This window comes from Aegilops tauschii, chromosome 4, assembly GCF_002575655.3.
Source record: "Aegilops tauschii subsp. strangulata cultivar AL8/78 chromosome 4, Aet v6.0, whole genome shotgun sequence".
NCBI lineage: Eukaryota > Viridiplantae > Streptophyta > Magnoliopsida > Poales > Poaceae > Aegilops > Aegilops tauschii.
Genome location: NC_053038.3, coordinates 62,954,009 through 62,971,499, shown reverse-complemented (window position 1 = coordinate 62,971,499; position 17,491 = coordinate 62,954,009). Strand labels below are relative to the sequence as shown.

General features: G+C 46.1%; 1 pseudogene; it reads right to left on the bottom strand.

Moving 5' to 3' along the window:
- Positions 1-5,339: 5,339 nt before the first annotated feature.
- LOC109732294 (uncharacterized) lies at positions 5,340-8,708 on the bottom strand (annotated as a pseudogene).
- Positions 8,709-17,491: the final 8,783 nt, after the last annotated feature.

Sequence of the window (17,491 nt, the reverse complement as noted above, 5' to 3'; positions counted from 1 at the left end):
TAGATGGGAATGAGAGCCCCGTAGCCCTCCCCTTATATGTACAGTGAGGTCTAGGGTTTTACAGGAGGTAGATCTAATTATAGCCGCCGCCATGCTGACTTGGGGGCTAAGATGATCCTTAGACATGTAAGGTTGTTCTGAGTTTTTAAGTTTATCACTAGATATATAGGTTTTCATGGATACTTTCTGGTTCTCATCTCGACTCGGAATTAATGCTCAACGAACTTATTTAGGCGGGAACTCCTATTTGCCGCATGCTACGGTGGATTCCCAGGAAAACACACAGGGCGAGTCTGACAGGGCCGGCCTATTAGCGAGTGTACTTTAGCGCAGAATAGTGCACATGTGAGTGATCGAACACAAAACCTCTCGATAGTATCGTGGGTGGCTAGCCACGGGGCTCCTGAGCCTTACTGACTAACAGGGAGTGTGCACATTTAAGAACTAAGGAAGTGGCAGATCCAAACATTTTCTTAAATTTCAAATGCGAACATTTTTTTTTTGAAAAAATGTGTCTTTTCTTGAAATGCAACATTTCCCAAATTTGTGAAGATTTTTTTCTAAAAAACTCATACATTATTTGAATATATGAGCAAAGAGAAAATTTTCTATAACTCCGAGCAAAAATTGGAAACACGGTCATTTTTGGAATCTATGAACAATTTTTGAAATGAGTACAATTTTTGAATACTCAAAGAATGTATTGAAAATGAGAACATTTATTCGAATTAGCGATCATTTTTTTTAAAACATGAACATATTTTCAAATTTTAACCATTATTATGAAATCATGAACTTTTTGCGAAATGTTTCGAAGAAAAGAGAAGGAGAATACAGAAAGAGAAAAATGGAAAACGAAAAAGAAATAACAAAGAAGAAAAACGGAAAATCCAGTACAGAAACAAACCGGAAAAATCGTGTAAAAAACGGACAGAATCTTCCAGAACGTTCCTTTTTTTTGGAGCAACTTCCAGAACGTTCCTGAAGCGGAGGCCTGTGTTAGCGTCATAAGTGGGCCGGCTCACTCCGTTCGCGCCTGTGCGATACTCCGGCAATTTGATGCATCGTGCGTCATATAGCGAATTCCATAATACCTTTTGGGGGCAAGGGGGCCTCCAACCAAAGCCCAAGCCTCAGCTGCGCCGACAAATAGGCCCATCCACGCTCAAAAGGAATAAAGAAAACCTGGATTCTCCTGGGCCGCGTTAAGCCAGCTAAATACCGGTGCTTTGCTAAAAAAAAAAGAGCTAAATACCGGGGCGGTTATGGACTTCCAGCGAGGAAAGCCACGCACGCAACTCCGTCTCGGTTTCTACCTCATTTTCTGCTATAAAGAGGCACGGGGGCAGCTCCGCCACAATCGTGCTAGATTAGTTTGTTTATTATTACTCTGAGACCGCTCCAAGAAAAAGTTGGTCTACTCTGAGAAGAGGGGCTCAATAACTCCATCGATTCCGATGGGCACCACTGCCAGCCGCTCATCGCCGGCGGTCAAGAATACGCGCATCGTCACCGTCCCTGTCGCCAAGTACCTCGAGATGACGACGGTTGATACGATCGACTTTTGCGGCAACCTGTGGCACGTCAACGTGCACCCTATGGGCCACCTAGTGTGCGTCATGGTCACCTGCGTCGACAAGCAAGACCCATACTCGGCCTCGGCCACCGACGTCTCCATTGAAATCTTGGACGAGACTGGCCAGCACACCATGTTCCACAGCGAGTACGGACACATGCTGGTCAACATGAGGGAGATGGAGGCGTCCTCTTGCGTCGACGGCGATGGCGCCTTGACCGTCCGGTGGACGCTGTCCGTGAACCAGCAGTCAATCGAGTGGCCACTTGGAAACTTGTCCGCTTCCAAGGTCGAGCCCGTAGACTTGGAGCCCGCCATGGTCGGGAACTGCACTTTCACGACCAACAGCTTCTCCAAGCTCAAGGCGACGCTGCGGAGCTTCGAGTGCGCCTACTCCAAACCCTTCAGCGTGGGCGGTATCGTATGGTTCCTCAAGATCTACCCCAATGGGTACCGGCCCGATGAGGAACGCATGTCCATGTTGCTAGTCCATGAAGATGAAGACCACGAGGAACGCGTGTCCGTGTTGCTAGTCCGTGATGATGACGACCAACCGCAACGGGCAACGACGGCCCAGTTCAACTTTGAGTTTGACGGGGTCGCCAATTATGAGTCTATTAAGATGACACACACGTTCAACGATGCCAACTACGAAGTCGAATATAAGCTGCCGCCGGTCAACACTGCTGCCGAACACGACCCCCTCATCATCCGATGTCGTCTCACCGTTATAGGGATTGAGACGCCAAGCTTGCTCTCTTCCATGCTTTAGGTTCCGACCGCCACCCCGTGACAGTTTTAACTCCTTTGTTGAGTAACATGCATGCTTGAGTTTTTTTCTTTTTTTTTTTGCGGGTGAGCTTGAGTACTTGTTTAATGCGTATGTATAATTAGGTTTTTATGCTTGTGATGCTTGTGTTCGGATCCACCAAAGGGTTTTGATCTATCCTTATATTCTAAAAATAAAAGAGCCAGACTGCTATTTGTATACATTTACTCTTGAAAAAAAAATCGATTTAGCAATGTGTGTGCACCGGTGTCTTCTACGCACCTTCCTCAATGAGTTTCTAAATAAATGATAGGGAGCGAAAGTCAGGTTTTTAAGAAGCCCAGCGTCCTTTTAGAAGTTGCGTCTGAAATGTTTTCTGGACCCTAGGATATTAATCACAAATCTCGAAGCAGGATACACAGCCATGTCACCACACAAAGTCGTTCGCTGATTAGTCCATCCGTCGCCAACACCACCTCCCCCTCACTTCTATGTCGTCTTTTCCCCACTCCTGCCTTTTTCCTCCACTCCTCTGCCCAAACTCACATACATGATCAGATCCCTGGCGAGATGCTCCGCCGACGCGCATGGTCTAGGAAGACGACAACGAATCATCAGCGGGAGGTGCTGTCCACGGGGAACGATGACGGGACGGCAGAGGCCTAAAAATCTTTTTTTTTCATGGAAGATAATTTGGTGCTTGATGTGCGCTTCAAATTTCAGATCATTTGAACATATGAGTAGTTCTCAGAAAAAAAATTAGGTCAGAACAATAGATGAATAGTAAAAAATTTCAGAGACCTTAAATTTGTCTTTATTGCCAAGAGCTACTCAGTTGTCCAAATGATCTGAAATTTTGAACGCACCTCACACACCAAATTATCTTCCATGCAAAAAAAGCATAACCTTTTGATTTTTCTAGTATTTTCTTTTTTGTATTTTCTCTTCATTGCGAGTGCAGCTAAGCCTGGGCACCGAGTCGCCTCATCCAATTCTTTGTTCATAATTGGTTTTTTTACACACACGGCAAATTTCTCATACAACATGAAATTCTAAATTAAAATACCATGGTAATTTTTATTATGAATCTGACATGGCACATTCTTTGTTCATAATTTATTCTTTTTTTAACCAAGGCATATTTCCCGTACAAACATGGAAATTTTAATTAAAATACCATGCATATGGCAATTTTATTATTATGAATCTGCCAAGGCTAATTCGTTTGTTCATGTTACATTTATTGTCACGGACCATGGCAAATTTAGTTACGGATCACGATAAATTTAGTATACAGACCATGACATATGCATCTACCATGGCAATTTCTTTTTCATAATTTGTGTTATTGTAGATACACAACAAATTTCACTTATAATACCATGGAAAATTTTTATTTACAAAGAAGGTAACTGCAGCTCCCTCCACATTTTCGCATCCGGGCTTGGGACCGGCAAAGGCAGTGTTAAACCACAACAATACAAAACACACAAATCTTTCAGCAAAGCATACAGGCCACACCATCAAGCAAATGCAATACACACAGTCACACAAGCACACACTCAATCAAGCGCTTGCACATAAGAAACGGACATAGATAGGGGCACATCACACACACACAATGCACACAAGAAATAGACAGAAACAGTCAAACAGACATAGATAGGGGCACATCACACACACAAACAGAATAGAGCGTGTGCACACAAGAAATGGAAACAAACAGACATAGATAGCTTATTTGTAGGCAGAAGAAGAAAGAAGAAAGGAACACACCCGTACCATGAGAAGAGCCCACAAAAACGGCCCAAACAATCCGACATACTCCCTCCGTTTTTAAATGTAAGTCTTTTTAGAGATTTCACTACAAACTACATACAGATGTATCTAGACATATTTTAGAGTGTAGTTCACTCATTTTGCTCCGTATCTAGTTTATAGTGGAATCTCTAAAAAGACTTATATTTAGGAACGGAGGGAGTACAAAACTAATACGTGGCAAAGAAGGAGACACAATCAAAACCAGAAAGCACACGTCACCTAAGATGGAAACAGTCGAAGCATCAGGAGACAGTCAAAGCAGTGGACTCCAAAACGTGTTGTACGTGCAGACCTCTCCACCTAAAAAGTCCACGCACAGAAGTAGTAAAACCAAAGCACCACATGCGTCATGCTGAGAAGGCACCGTAAAAAAAAGCAAAAAGGGAGAAAAATAGAACCCTTATAGGCCTAGATTCTTAGCTACTCGCTTCTCTTTGGTATCGTATAAGAAAAACACTAACCCCGTACAACTTCAGAAAGGAATCAGTAAGTTTATAGCAAGGAAGGATGCATTTTAAAGCTTGAATCAGATGCTAACAAATTATGTGAAGATTCACTATTCGATTAGGACAGTAACCTAAACTATGTAATTTCTATCGACACTCGTAATGCAAACAATACAAAGAAGGTAACTGCAGCTCCCTCCACATTTTCACACCCGGGCTTGGGACCGGCAAAGGCAGTGTTAGGCCACAAGAATATAAAACACAAGTTATACACAACCAATCATTCAACAAAGCATACAAACCACACCATCAAGCAAATGCAATATTCACACAGTCACACACACACACAATCACACACACAGTCAAGCCACACACATATTCACCATCAAGTCACACACAGTCAAGCCACACACACACACAGAGTCAAGCAACATACACAAAAAAGTCACAATCACACACACAGAATGGAGCGCTTGCGCACAACAAACAAACATAGAAAGGGGCACAAACAGAAAGCTAACACATGCAAGACCAAAGTAAACTCAGAAAGCTATAAAGAATTTCTAGAACTTGAATGAGAAAACCGATTTCTCTAGAGGGGTGAGGGTGATTCAGATCTTCGTTCCTGAAAATATGAAGCTAGTTAGAGGCTGATTACCATCAAACATAAGAGGAAAAATTACAACAGCATAAATATACTCAAACCATACTTCGTTTTGCTTGGACTTCACCATTGACATTGATTGATCATTTTCATCATCACTGCTGGAGCTCTCTTCAGAACTGTCATCATCACCACTCTTTCTTTCTTGGCAACCTTAGAGACTGGCCCACTAGATGATGGATCCTAGGATAGAATAAGAAATGTAATATAAACCAAAATCTTCAGATGAAAAAGCAAACACCAAAAATTAAGTACCTTAGGCTTCTTTAGTGCAGACTCTTCATCACTCTCGTCAGAACTATCATCAGAATCATCCTTGGACTGCAAATGTTGAATTACAGCAAGATCAATTAATGTACAACAAATATCATACTCCCTCCGTCCGGAAATACTTGTCGAAGGAATGGATGTATCTAGATGTATTTTAGTTCTAGATATATCCATTTTTATGCATTTCTCCGACAAGTATTTCCGGACAGAGGGAGTAGAAGACAATGCTTTCAAGAAAATAAAATTTTAAAAATAATGCGTACATGTTCAGTCTTTTTATCTGTTGTCAGAGGCCTCTTAGCAGGATTAGTAGATTCTGCTGGCTGCAAAACATTGGAAGGAATTTTAAACATTGCACAAAAAAAGTGACCAGGAGTAAGCAAGTAACAGAAGGGCTACCACTAGATTATTCTTTCTTTACAGAAACTGTTTGAGCAGTGGTATCCTGGACATAGAAATTAACCGCATTAGAAAGATGGCATAGATAAAAGATCTGCTAACAGCAAAACAATGTTTAAGAAATACAAATATAACAAAAGAGAAGTTACCAAGAGTAAACAAGTACAACAGAGAACTTACTTCTTCAGTATCTGAATCTGAGTCAGAATCTGAGCTATCACTAGATTCTTTATTCTTTTTAACAGCAACAACCTTGGAAGATTGAACTGGTTTAGCAGTGGTATCCTTGAAATATATTGAAAATGTTAGTATCACATTATAAAGACAGAATAATGAAGCCTCAGTTTTCATATAACTAGTAGACTGATACCTCCTCAGAGTCAGAATCAGAACTTTCACCGGATTCTGCCACTTTCTTGGCTGCTGGTTATTTAGTGGCCATATCCTGCAAACGGTTTTCCAGTTAGGACTAAGAAATATGAGTACTCCACAGAATTAAACGACAAGATAAGGGGAATGGTAAGTGCAAGAAATATGTTTTATGCTTTTGTACTCAATTATCTCACATAGACATGCATTGCTAGAAATATGATTCTTACCTCATATGATGAATCGTCAGAATCACTGTCAGAGCCGTCCAATTCCTGGTTTTTCTTTTGTCCAGTAGCAACCGCATAATTCTTCACTTCAGTAGCTGGCTTCTGAAAACCAATGAAGTGAAACGTGGTGAAATCAGGCAAAAAGATAATTAAAAATGCTATTAAAAGTCGGTAAGTAAATGAATACCTCAAAGTCAGAGCTTTCAGAATCAGAACTTTCATTGGATTCTTCAATCTTCTTGGCTGCTGCTAGTGCTTTAGCGGGAAGCATATCCTGCATACATTGCTACACTCAAGACTAACAAAATATTGCTGGTGCAGACTAGCACTACTCCGCAAAATTTAAACCATGATAGCAACAATGGGAAGTATGAGACCGAGCACACGGAGTACTCACTATCTCAGATATATGAGGTACAAACTTGCTATCCTCATCTGATTCATTATTCATATTACGGTGCTAGGTGGTTGAGTTCAGAACTGAGTGTACCCATATGTTATGTTCATATTTTCGGAAAATAAGATCAGCTCAAGTTCATTAATAGTTTGTTTGGGTGCAATAATGAGCAGCTGTATAGGATCACCAAAGCATAAGATATTTGCAAGAGGCAAAAACTAACCGTCCAGCACCGCGTTTGCCACATCAGTTGCCTCCGCACGAGTAGGCCTTAGGTTTGTCCGTCATACTGTCCACAACACGAGTAACAACAGCATGCTTTCCATGCACTTGTGCATAGCAGACTTCTGAAATAATAAGAACACCTAAAGAACGAACAAAGTAGTATTCAATAGAGACCCTTGATTTTTATTTTAAAAAAGAGCAAATCTAACTAAAGCACATAAAATCATCACTAAGCTTCATGCACATGGGAAAAATAGATGTTAATCAAGCAAAATGCCTTAACAACTGCCAAGGGCACTCACAATGCTTGGCTGTTAGCACGTTATCATAGTAAAAATACTAATGTGGCACTGTAATAATTAAGAAAGAACGAGAGTGGAGCTGTATATTCATATAGATACGGCTCTTAACTCGTTTTCTTGCACTCCATTTCTTTAATTTTCTTGACAAGGCAATATCATTTAGATACGACCCTTAAGAAACAATGCATTGGAGTGATTCTCTCTAATTTTTTCACTACTAGGACGACATATTAAGAGATAATTGCATTGCGAAGGTTGAGATAACCAACCTTTTCAGGTGGCAGATCAATTCCAAGGTTTCTAGGATCTCGTCAAAATGGTTCAACCCCTGCAAGGAATAAGGAGTCAATAGGTGGTAAACAAAACAAAGTTGCTCAGGAATGTTGAAAGAATATCTTGAAAGTACCTCCACATTCTCAATTTTGGCAAAAAAACAGAGTTTGACTAAGATCACCTAACTTTGAGAGGAACTCCCGTGCCTATTGCAGGAAAAAAACTCTCAACGTTAGGAACATTTAAAGTATGAAATGCAAACAAACATGTGATACTATTCAACAAAATACAACAACAACAAAGCCTTTAGTCCCAAACAAGTTGGGGTAGGCTAGAGGTGAAACCCATAAGATCTCGCGACCAACTCATGGCTCTGCCACATGGATAGCAAGCTTCCACGCACCCCTGTCCGGAGCTAGTTCTTTGGTGATATTTGCCACCGATGTGGCGCGTCACTGAGAGGGTTACGCCCCAACGAGAATCTTTTGGGTTTCATCTCCATAAGAGTGGCTGAGTTTTTACGTTGGCTCGCCAAGCCTATCACAACCCTCCTCCTTTACCCGGGCTTGGGACTGGCTATGTTGAGACAACATAGGCGGAGTTTTGTTTCAGATATATCAATATAAAAAATTCAATCTATTGGGAAAGATGGCACTGTGAAGTATTACACTCTAAATATCGACAATGAGTTGCTTACTTGTTGCACATCTTCTGCATGCCTTGTATAAGAAAGAGAGAGAGAGGAAGTCAATCTTGTTTGGAGCACCCCATTTTTTCATAACCTGAAAGTGGTTCATGCTCATAAAGTCATATAATGGGTTACAGCAAGGAGCTCCAGTTTCACGAAAATAATATTTTTTTAACATGTAAAGTCTAGTCGCCAAGTTAATACAAGGAGTAAGAGAGATTCTTGGGAGGAGTTCCTTACATTTTTATCCTCATCAGACAGCGTGGGCATGTCGATATGGATCGAGCAGTGCAATGTGAATACATAATCACAAAAAAATCAGAAAAAAGAATAGTCAGTCAACACTAAACAAGCTAGTAGTAATAGGTGTGTTACCTATGATCGGGAACTACCAATACCAAGTTAGCATTGTGACGCCCCCGATTTGACCGTACACTAATCATGCACGCAAATGTGTACGATCAAGATCAGGGACTCACGGGAAGATATCACAACACAACTCTAAAACATAAATAAGTCATACAAGCATCATAATACAAGCCAGGGGCCTCGAGGGCTCGAATACAAGTGCTCGATCACAGACGAGTCAGCGGAAGCAACAATATCTGAGTACAGACACAGGTTAAACAAGTTTGCCTTAAGAAGGCTAGCACAAACTGGGATACAGATCGAACGAGGCGCAGGCCTCCTGCCTGGGATCCTCCTAACTACTCCTGGTCGTCGTCAGCGGCCTGCACGTAGTAGTAGGCACCTCCAGTGTCGTAGGTGTCGTCGTCGACGGTGGCGTCTGGCTCCTGGACTCCAGCATCTGGTTGCGACAACCATGTAGAAAGGAAAGGGGGAAAAGACGGAGAGAAGCAACCGTGAGTACTCATCCAAAGTACTCGCAAGCAAGGAGCTACACTACATATGCATGGGTATATGTGTAAAGGGCCATATCAGTGGTCTGAACTGCAGAATGCCAGAATAAGAGGGGGATAGCTAATCCTGTCGAAGACTACGCTTCTGGCCATCTCCATCTTGCAGCATGTAGAAGAGAGTAGATTGAAGTCCTCCAAGTAGCATCGCATAGCATAATCCTACCCGGCAATCCCCTCCTCGTCGCCCTGTTAGAGAGCGATCACCGGGTTGTATCTGGCACTTGAAAGGGTGTATTTTATTCAGTATCCGGTTCTAGTTGTCATAAGGTCAAGGTACAACTCCGGGTCGTCCTTTTACCGAGGGACACGGCTATTCGAATAGATAAACTTCCCTGCAGGGGCGCACCACATAACCCAACACGCTCGATCCCATTTGGCCGGACACACTTTTCTGGGTCATGCCCGGCCTCGGAAGATCAACACGTCGCAGCCCCACCTAAGCACAACAGAGAGGTCAGCACGCCGGTCTAAATCCTATGCGCGCAGGGGTCTGGGCCCATCGCCCTATGCACACCTGCACGTTGCGTACGCGGCCGAAAGCAGACCTAGCCTAGTGGCATTCCAGTCCAATCCGGCGCGCGCCACTCAGTCGCTGACGTCACGAAGGCTTCGGCTGATACCACGACGCCGGGATACCCATAACTACTCCCGCGTAGATGGTTAGTGCGTATAGACCAAATGGCCAGACTCAGATCAAATACCAAGAACTCGTTAAGCGTGTTATGTCGAAGTAACCGCGGACGCCGTCCAGGGCCAGGCCCACCTCTCACCTAGGCGGTCTCCACCTGCCCTGTCGCTCCGCCACAAAGATCCAATTGCGGGTACTCCTACGAGCCGACCCGACTTTAGTCACCACCTGTGTCATGTATAGAGTATATAAGTATATACCCGTGATCACCGCCCAGGTGATCACGGCCCGATAGTATAGCACAGCAGACGGACAAGAATGTAGGGCCACTGATGGAAAACTAGCACCCTATACTAAGCATGTAGGATTGCAGGTAAAGGTAACAATAGTAGAAGCAAGGGCAGGCTATGCATCAGTATAGGATTAACGGAAAGCAGTAACATGCTACACTACTCTAATGCAAGCAGTATAGAGAAGAATAGGCGATATCTGGTGATCAAGGGGGGGCTTGCCTGGTTGCTCTGGCAAGTAGGAGGGGTCGTCGACTCCGTAGTCGAACTGGGCAGCAGCAGCGTCGGTCTCGTAGTCTACCGGAGAGAAGAGGGGGGGAAGAAACAGTAAATACAATGCAAACATAAGCATGACGATGCGTGACATGACAATGAGCGGTGCTAGGTGTGCCCTAACGCGGCAGTAGGTGGTACCGGCGAAGGGGGGAACATCCGGGAAAGTATTCCCGATGTTTCGCGTTTTCGGACAGACGGACCGGAGGGGAAAAGTTCCATGTTTGCTATGCTAGAAACGTGTGGCTGACAAACGGGCTATGTATTCGGATTCGTCTCGTCGTTCTGAGCAACTTTCATGTACAAAGTTTTTCCATCCGACCTACGGTTTATTTTATATGATTTTTTAAAGATTTAATCATTTCCTGGAATTACTTAATTTAACAGAAAAGGAATATGACGTCAGCATGACATGATGATGACCTCAGCAGTCAACAGAGCGGTTGACCAGGTCAAACTGACCAGTGGGTCCTACCTGTCATAGATAGTGGACTAACAGAAGTTTAAACTAACTAAATTTAGATTAGTTAACTACTAGACCCCACCTGTCATTGTCTAATCAACTAAACTAATTAGTTTTAATTATTAAAATGTTTTAATTATAGGATTAAGCGGTGGGGCCCGCACGTCAGTGGCTGGGGTCTGCCCAGTCAGCAGTTGGCTGGGTCAACCCAGTCAACTGGGACCCACGGGGCCCACTGGCAGTGGCTCTGGGGTGGCCCCAGGCCAGCCACGTCGGCGGCCGGCGCCGGAGTTGGCTCCGGCGAGCCAAAACGCGGCGGAGGGTGCGGCCGTGCGTCGGGATTCGCCGGTCGGCGGCCAAAATGGGCGCGGGCGGGCGTGTTCGAACGAGGAGAGCCCGTCGCGTCGCGTGGTGAGGCCAGCCGGAGCTGGAGCTGCTGGAAACGGCGCCGGCGAGGAGCTAAGGCGGCGACGAGCTACGGGCCTCATCAGGGACGGCGCTACGGAGGAAGGTAGGACACGTGGGGGGCGTTCGGTCGAGAGCGAGGAGCTGCATCGAACCGTGGCGATGGCCGGGCTGGGGGTGGCCGTAGACGGCGCCGGCGTTGAGGTTGGCGGACGCCGGAGTCGGACGCGATGGGGAACGACTATGCTGGCCACGGTAGGACCAACAGATGGTTGCTCCGGGTTCCTACGGCGATGCTGAGCACGATGATGTGCTCAAGCGTGGGCTGTGGTAGCTGTGTGCGCGGCAGTGACATGGACGGCGGTGACGAGATACGGCGACGACGGTGAGGCGAGCTAGAGTTCGAGATCGAGCTCAGAGGAGAGGGGAAGGAAGCGCAGGCTCACAGTGCTCCTGCAGATGTGCTCAAGCGTGCTCGAGGAGGGCTCGGTGTGGCGGAATCGGCGGCGAAGCTCGTCGGAGCAGAGGAGGAAGACGGTGACGACGTGGGCGCTGCGGTGGCTCCGGGCTCCCACGCGTTGCGCCAGTCGAAGTAGCGGAGGGCGGTGATCCTCGGGGACACAGTGGGACTGCGGGAGGGGCACGGTGGCCGTGGCTAGGTCGCAGTCATGGCGATGGTGGCGTTCGGGCGAGGTGGGGAAGGGGATCGGAGAGGGAGGAGAAGTGGAACTGGGAGGGGGGCGTCGAGGGGGAGTGGAGCCAGGGGGCCAGGGGATGCAGGGCGTTGCCCTTATCCCTTCCCCGACGGGGACGGCGAGAGGGTTCGGCGGCGACCGGCGAGCGCGGTCTGTGGGTCGGGTGAACAGGGAGGAGGGAGGCGACCGGGGGAGGTGGGCTACTGGTTTGGGCCGCCCAGATGACTAAGGCCCAGGAAGGTCAGGGGGGGTTCCTTTTCTTCCTCTTTTTGCATTTCTATTTCTTTTATTTATTTATTTTCCTTTCTGTTTTAACTCAACTTAAGTATCTAGACATTTTCTAAAAATGTTTTTACTTCACCATAATTAACTATGCCTTATTTGGCACCCACCGAACATTTTTGTTTTGACTTTTGAAAACTTTGGGTGTTTGCCACTATTTAGAATTTAAATTTTGGAACGGTTTCGAATCATTGTGAGGTTAGCAACAGTAACAGAGGTGACGTGGCCTGATTAGCGTGGGATTACTGTAGCATGATTATCCGGGTGTTACAAATCTCCTCCACTACAAGAAATCTCGTCCCGAGATTTAGGAGGTAGTTGGAAACAGTGCGGGGTATTCATCACGCAGGCGATCCTCGCGTTCCCAAGTGGCCTCATCTTTAGAATGGTGCGACCACTGGACTTTGAGAAACTTGATCGCCTTCTGACGTGTGCGGCGTTCAGCTTGGTCGAGAATGCAGACCGGATGCTCCTTATAGGAGAGGTCCTGCTGCAATTCGGGCACTTCATGATCCACAGCTCGGATTGGGTCCTTGAAGCAACGGCGGAGCTGTGACACATGGAACACATCGTGAACCTGAGAAAGGTTCGGCGGTAGCTCCAGTTGGTATGCCACTTTTCCACGCCTTTCCAGAATAGTGAATGGTCCAATATATCGAGGAGCTAGTTTGCCCTTGATTCCAAAGCGGTGAGCACCCTTCATTGGTGTGACTCGAAGATAAGCCTTTTCGCCAGGTTGATAGACCATGTCTTTATGATGACGGTCATACTGACTCTTCTGACGTGATTGAGCAGTCTTGAGATTCTCACGAATAATGCGGACTTGTTCTTCGGCATGTTGGATAATATCCGGACCGAAGAGTGGACGTTCCCCCGTTTCTGACCAGTTCAGAGGGGTTCGGCACTTTCGTCCATATAACACTTCGAAGGGGGGCATCTTTAGACTAGCTTGATAGCTATTATTATAAGAGAACTCAGCATACGGGAGAGATTCCTCCCATTTCTTGCCGAAGGAAATAACACAAGCTCGAAGCATGTCTTCGAGAACTTGGTTGACGCGTTCAACTTGCCCTTGTGACTGAGGATGAAATGCAGTACTGAATGACAGATGAGTTCCCATAGCTTCTTGGAAACTTGCCCAGAATCTTGAAGTGAATAAGCTGCCACGGTCTGAGCTGATAACCAATGGAATACCGTGGAGTGAAACAATCCTGGACATATAGAGCGTTGCCAGCTGACTAGCAGTGATCGTTTCTTTGACCGCCAGGAAATGTGCAACTTTGGAAAGCCGGTCAATGACGACAAGAATAGCATCATTACCTTTCTGTGATTTGGGAAATCCACTGACGAAGTCCATCTCAACATGGTCCCATTTCCATTCAGGAATAGAGATAGGTTGCAGAGTTCCAGCAGGCCTTTGATGTTCTGCTTTGATACGACGGCAAACGTCACACTCAGCAACATAGCGAGCAATGTCTTGCTTCATATTAGACCACCAGAATCTCTGACGGATGTCTTGGTACATCTTTGTACTACCAGGATGGATACATAGAGGCGTATCATGAGCTTCTTTCATAACTTCCTGAGTCATATCCAGGTTTTTCTCTGCACATGGCACCACTAGGCGGCCCTTGAAGTACAAAGTGCCATCTTCAGCAATAGTGAAGAATGAGGGCTTTCCTTTTGCAAGGTAGCGCTTAATCTTGTGGGCTTCAAAGTCATATCCATGTATTCTCTTGATGGAGTCCAAGAGATCTGGTTCGACGGCCAGGGTATTGAGGGAACCCTGGGGAACAACACGGAGGTTCATCTTGCGAAACTCCTTAGGAGGGGGAGCGAGTGCACCCGGAGGAACAATATGGAGGTTCAGCTTCCTAAATTCTTCAACAAGCGAGCGCTGAACTTTGTGAACCTGGAGGTGGTTGCAGTAAGACTTGCGGCTCAAGGCATCAGCCATTACATTAGCCTTGCCTGGCATATAGGAAATACCCAAGTCAAAGTCTGCAACAAGCTCCATCCATCTCTGCTGACGGAGGTTCAGGTCTGGCTGGGTAAACAGATACTTCAGACTTTGGTGGTCAGTGAAGATCTCGCAACGATTACCAAGAAGGTAATGTCGCCACTGTTTCAGCGCATGAATGACAGCAGCAAGTTCGAGGTCGTGAACTGGGTAGTTCTCTTCGTGAGGGCGCAATTGCCGAGAGGCATAAGCAATCACTTTGCGGTCTTGCATTAGGACACAGCCTAATCCTTGACGGGAAGCGTCGCAGTAAATGACGAAGTCCTTCTTAGTATCAGGTGGAGCTAGAACTGGGGCAGAAGTCAACTTGTCTTTGAGTGCCTGAAAACTTTCCTAACATTTGTCTATCCATTGGAACTTGACGCCCTTATGCAACAGGTTAGTCAGAGGCCTGGCGATCTTGGAGAAGTTCTCGACGAATCGACGGCAATAGCTGGCGAGACCGAGAAAACTTCTGACTTGCTTAACGTTCTTGGGAGGAGTCCAATCAAGGATAGCCTGGACTCGTTCAGGGTTGACGGCAATACCATCCTTAGAGATGACATGCCCAAGATAGGTTACTTCAGGTAGCCAGAATTCACATTTGGAGAACTTGGCATATAGTTGATGCTCTCGTAGCTTTTCCAGCACAAGTCGAAGATGTTCAGCATGTTCTTCTTCGTTCTTGGAAAATACCAGGATATCATCCAGATAAACCATGACGAACTTGTCAAGGTAATCCATGAATATATAGTTCATCAGACGAGAGAAGGTGGCTGGAGCATTGGTTAAACCGAAAGACATGACGGTGTACTCGTATGAACCATATCGAGTCACGAAGGCGGTCTTTGGGATATCCTCTTCGCGAACACGGATCTGGTGGTATCCCAACCTCAAGTCGAGCTTAGAGAACACTGATCAACCCGCCAGTTGATCATACAGATCATTGATCCGAGGAAGAGGGTATTTATTCTGAATGGTAGCTTGGTTTATAGGACGGTAGTCTTGAACTAATCGGTTTGTCCCATCCTTCTTCTTGACAAAGAGAGAAGGTGCTCCCCAAGGAGAGCAACTTGGGCGAATGAATCCTTTGCGAAGAGATTTGTCGATTTCCTCCTTAAGCTCAAGGAGTTCATGCGGCAACATCTTGTAGGGTCGCTTGGCTATAGGAGTGGTGCCTGGTTTCAAGTTGATGATGAATTCGACAGCTCTAGCAGGGGGAATCCCTGGAAGTTCTTCAGGGAAGACGTCGAGGAATTCACGCACGACGGGAATGTTTTCAATGCCCTCGAGTGGTGCGGCGTTCAAGGCATTCAATGCATAGAGCCTGGCCTCGGCATTTTGCACCAGATGAGCTTGGTAAGCAACTATTTCATCTGAAGGGTGAAGTAGATGAACGGTCTTAGTGGCGCAAACTATAGAAGCAGTATGCGCTTTCAGCCAATCCATCCCCAAAATGAGGTCGATGTTAGACGACTTCAGGATAATGGGAGAGGCATAGAATTCCAGCCCTTCGATTTCCACGGGGACATCGATGCCAACCAGGGAGGTTTGACACTGTCCCACGGGGGTTTTGACCAATACCGAGGTGTTCATCTCCTCACATTTAACGTCGTGCTTGTATGCAAAATCTTCGGACATGAATGAATGCGATGCACCTGTATCAAATAAAACGGATGCTGGTACTGAATTTACGAGGAGTGTACCCATCACAGTAGTAGGCTGGTCTTGAGCTTCGTTGAGATCAACGTGGTTGGCATGAACACGACCATAAGACTTGGCCTTGTTGCTGCGAGGCTGGTTGCTTCCATGGCCAGTTGCTGGAAGGGCCAGTTGATTCTGGTTCTGGTTGCATTCTCTAGCACGGTGTCCTGGTTGACCACACCTGAAGCACAAGCCATTATTGGGAGTGGGAACAGGAGCTTGGGGCGGTGGAGCTAGAAGTCTTGACTGCCTAGATGGTGGTGGAGGCAGACGAGGTGCAGCATAGGTCTGCCTTGGGGCAGATGCATTTGGACGGTACATGCTGTTCGGGATCCATATCTTACGCTTCTATGAGGGCGGGCCCGAAGATGAGCCTGTGTCACGGTTGCGCCTGTGAGGGCTCTGGTATTCCTGCAGACCAGTTTCGACATTGATGGCCTTGTTCACCAAGGTGGCGAAATCAGCAAAGTCATGCACTAGAAGTGCGAGCTTGTTGTCAGCTTGAAGGCCATCACGGAACTTCTCCTGTCTGCGTGCATCAGTTGCAATGTCCTCTTCAGCATAGCGAGACAAGTCCAGAAACTCCCGCTGATAAGCTTCAACAGTTTTGTTGCCTTGGGTGAGGTTGCGGAACTCACGCTTCTTCCGGTCCATGACTCCCTGAGGAATGAAGCGGGCACGGAAAGCAGCTTGGAAGTCTGGCCAGGTGATGATTGTTCCAGCTGGCAGAGTACGCCTGTGGCTGTCCCACCATTGAGCTGCGGGTCCCTTCAGAAAGAAGGAAGCAAAGTTGACATAGCTGGCAGGGGCTACATTGGCAGACTCCATCTCATAGGTGATGTCACAGAGCCAGTCATCAGCATCCAGAGGCTGAGTTGAGCTGCGGTACACAGTTGGATTGAGGCGCATGAATTCCTGCAGAGTTACTAGGGTTGGTTGCTGGTCCATATTGGGGCGAGGAAACTGAGCCATCATATTTTCCATGAATTGGCGGTTCAGTTCAAACTGTTGGATCATACCAGCCATGTACTCAGGTGGTGGTGGGGCATTGCCACCACTACCACGACCACCTGGTCTAACCATCCTGCTAATATATAACAGGGGTAGTTCAGCATTGAGAAATTTGCAAAGACAAGAATCATTCATGATGAAACATGCATAATGAAAGGAGCACGATAGCTACTACATAGTAGTCGGCATAACTTACAAAAGGGGTCATGCATAGAGTTCAGTACACAGAGTTCAGTACATAGACTAAAACAACATAGGCGGCACACAGGCTCGCGGCGAATGCATCTAACACTAATAAGCAAGCCTACATCAGTCCCAAGAGGTACTGTGGAGGTAGGTGTAGCCTGAAAGCTGGTAGTGTCGCATCGGGAACTCCACATCAGCAACCTGGG